Below are 3968 nucleotides of genomic sequence, written 5' to 3'. Positions count from 1 at the left end.
CTAACAATCTCCCCCTTTGTCAATTTTAGTGACAAAACTATTAATACATATGGATAGCAAAAATAAAGCTTCGAAAAACTCCTCGATCCATCATGCCTTGATTTCCTCGGTTTCTACAACTCTCCTTAACATCTTCGTTATTTCAAGTTGCAAAGATTCTGAACGTGTTCAACTCAGCATCGTTGTTGTTGAAGATCGGTAGCTGTAACAATATTCGTCGTTATACAGAAACATAGTATTATTGTATTCTCTCCAAAGTTCAATTGTATCTCAACTCTGAAGTAATACTGCAGCGATATGTTTATCCCCCTTAATCAATACTTATATCTTTTCTATAATAGGTGAAACCTATTGTTTAATGAATTCACTCCCCCTTACATAATCATCCGTAAACCAAATGTATGTGTAGAGCCCCTTAAGCTAGCAGATGACTAATCCAAGAGATTAACTAAATAAAGAGGCACTAAGAATCTAAATCATTTACTTAAACATTCAATTAAAAATCTGCTACAAAACTTAGCCAAAAACTAGCCCCGCTCAGAAATATATATATATACAAGAACTCCTCTCAAATGATACATATACAATAGTCATTTGGTTTACAAATATAATATGCAACATAATAAACATAGCAGAAGTTAACCAACTAACGAAATCAACCCTTGAAGCTTTTGCTGCGCAACTGTGATCTGTCCCTGAAACTGAAAGTGGGAATGGGTGAGCACATCATCCCTAAAAGGGGTGCCCAGTAGGAATAACATTTAACTTTCAAGTAATCATGGCAAGATTTGGAAAACAATAATGTTTTCCCAAACATTAAAAAGTGACCAAGTCACTGAAATAAACAAACATGTATATGGACAAACTCCTTCTTCAAACAATGTATAATATTCGTGCTAACCACACTCATTAGCTATTGATATCACCAAGACCATGATGACCCACTCTACGCAATAAAAGCTGAATTCATGTAGATATAAATGTGAAGAAGCGTATCATATATACCACACGTGGAAATTCTCATTTTCCATAAAAATTCATATTGACAATAAAACATTACAAGTCCTTTCCAAACCATGGAAAGATTAACATAAACAACAAAATTATCGTAATGCAATTTAAACAAAGTATGGAATGCACAACTAGACAATGCATGAATTTGATAAACATAAATCTTTGTAAAAGAAAACATCAATGGTTACAAGAGAGTCAAATGTATTCCCACCTCTTTTGATGACAAGCCACGCCTACCTCGAGATCCACGATCCACTGGTTCATCCCCTGAATCGATCATTGTTAATAAAGACTAACTGTTAATCACACAAGAATTCTAAGAATCTAGCCAAAATGGCTCACACAAGAATCATAAAATTCTATCTAATGATTCTAGGCCCAAGACCACTAAACAAGCCCAACTGGTCAACTAACAGTCTCCAACGGTCAGAATGGCGATCACAAGTCAACTAACGGTCAACGTCCAATCAATAGTCAAAGTCTAGTCAAAGGTCAAACTTTAACTCGGTCAATGGCCCACTGAGTCATATAGGGAAATCATTGAGTCAAGTCAAGTTCAACAAGGTTCACTCAACTCATTCAGACACTGAGTCAGATAGACTAAATGAGTCAGCTAAACTGACTGGGATGACTAAGGGTATTTAGCAACTCATTTTCAGTTTCACTTCAGCTCTGATTCTTACACATTCATCTACCATTCTTACATTTCAACATCAAACCATATATTCAACCTAAATAACTTCATACTTCATTACATAGGTTAAGCTTACCTGAAATATCAGATGCAAGGCCTCGTTGAAGCTTCCAGCTACAACCATACAGTCACTACTATCTACAACTTCATTTACATACAAGGCAAGCTCCACTTCATAAATCAATTGCAATCCAAATCTGTACTAACTCCTAGTATTACAATCACAAACCTAGATTTACAACCACAACTTCCTTCACTAATCCACTAGCGCTATCTTGTCAGCCACACTCAACAACTTCAGTTCCATTTACAGTTTAGAAATCTCTGCCACACTCTTCATCCGCACATTCAATCCTCAGAAGATGCAACCAACCCTTATTCTCAATCTCCTTTGAGATACCAACTCCATTACCCCTTCAACTTAATTCAACACTAACAATCTGCAGTTTCACCAGTCGCTCAAATTCCCCACCGCCATTACAGTAACACTACCAAGTTCAGCTCAGTTCATTACTACAATCCTAACCACAGCTGTAATCTCAGTTCAAGAAACCAACTCTAATAACCCATAATACCAGAACCACCACAACCCATTCTGTTCAACCTCTCTGAGTGACGGAAACTGTGACTTTACTGTCACAACAACAACATCTAAACTCTAACAAACAATAACAGCACCAACTCCAGATCTTTACATTCATTCTTAATTTACTATCACCACTAGTTTCATGTTTCAACTGCAATTCCATACATGAACCTAATATCAAATCAATACCACCACCAGCCTCAGCAACAATAATAACATCTCAACTCCAATACAGTTCACTTACCCCAACATCCTTATTCATAATTTCCATTCCCAATTAAATTCACAGAGACCCTGTATTTCAAAATAACAACCAAACTTCATTCCATAACCAACTCATACATTCGCTCAATTATCCCAATTTAGTTATACTAATTCTAAATTTTAAACAACATAACAACAAGTACTTAAATTGGTTGAGAAGATTTACCTCAAACAAATCTTAGAACATTCTTCACTTGTAATTTCAATCCGTGAACTCTAGCTATTCATTTGAGAATCATAACTAATATTGCTTCTTCCTACCTCCTATGAACAATTCCAAGAACATCAACTGTGAAGACCCTAAATAATCCCCAAATCCTTGAATCTGTTCAACCATTAACTCAAGTTCTCAAATCGACTAAACCCATCCAACAATTTTGTTTACTTATTCGATTTACATTTCAATCAAACCTTAATTCCCTAACTTTTTAATCTCAAATACAAGACAAAACCCTAATTACAATTACGGTTGCATGAGCTTCTAATTCACATGAGATCAAAATCTCAATCCAAATCTTCAATTAATGCAAAACCATGCTTCAATGCTCCTCTTAATCATCACCTAATCGAACTCCAATTGATTTCTCAGAAACCCTAACTCTTAATTCATTATCTCCTTCGAATCTGAATCAACAACAGATAACATCATCACTACAAACCACTCCATGGTCTTCTCCTCCTCCTTCCGATCACCAACCTCCGTTAAATATATCACAAACTCGTAGAAAAAGGTAAACGGAGGAAGAAAAGAGAAGAGAAGCTGAAAGAAGAAGAAAGAAAGAAGAAGAATACGAGAAAATGATTCTCTCTGCTCGATTTGGTGAAGATAAGGCCCAAAGGAAACCCTAGGACACGCACTTGCTTTGATAAGAGCATCCAAAACGTGTTTGTGTTGCATCAATAGCGTTTTTCCACGAAATAACGATTTTACCCTTCATATTAAACCAATGTTATCTTCTTCGTCCGATATCCGATTGACATGTTCGAGTAGTCCATTATGCATAACTTTTCGAGATCTATTTAACATCACTAATTTCGTATCTATATCATTGTTAGATTAATTTCTATAATTAACGTTCGTGTTAAACTAAGCGAGTTATTATCGGCTAAAACGTCTCTTGACTAGTCTAGTAGCGTTGACGTGCTTGAGGGTCTTTACAGTATGTAATATGAAACTACTAAATAATTCTCCTCATTTTTTTCAATAAAATTAACGAAGGTACGAAATTCGTGGGACCATAATGAATACAACCAAAAGATATCTCAAGTTTAAGGAAGATAGAAATACATAATAACATAGTTAAGATGCAACTCCTCATATCAATTTATTCAGATGATTTCACATACTAATAAATACTTACCGCTCATCCTAGGAGATTAAAAAGATACAAGCATCCCCTTTAAAATTCC

At 35.4% G+C, this 3968-nt stretch overlaps 1 long non-coding RNA gene across 1 annotated transcript; it reads right to left on the bottom strand.

Moving 5' to 3' along the window:
• Nucleotides 1–479: 479 nt before the first annotated feature.
• On the bottom strand, nt 480–3376 carry LOC113348432. The gene is made up of 3 exons (XR_003359673.1): nt 1785–3376; nt 1226–1281; nt 480–701 (listed from the first exon to the last, which is right to left on the bottom strand). It is a non-coding gene; the product is annotated as an uncharacterized LOC113348432 (long non-coding RNA).
• Between the last annotated feature and the right edge of the window lie 592 nt (nt 3377–3968).

Source organism: Papaver somniferum, chromosome 2 (genome assembly GCF_003573695.1).
Source record: "Papaver somniferum cultivar HN1 chromosome 2, ASM357369v1, whole genome shotgun sequence".
NCBI lineage: Eukaryota > Viridiplantae > Streptophyta > Magnoliopsida > Ranunculales > Papaveraceae > Papaver > Papaver somniferum.
This window is presented reverse-complemented; position numbering and strand designations above follow the sequence as displayed.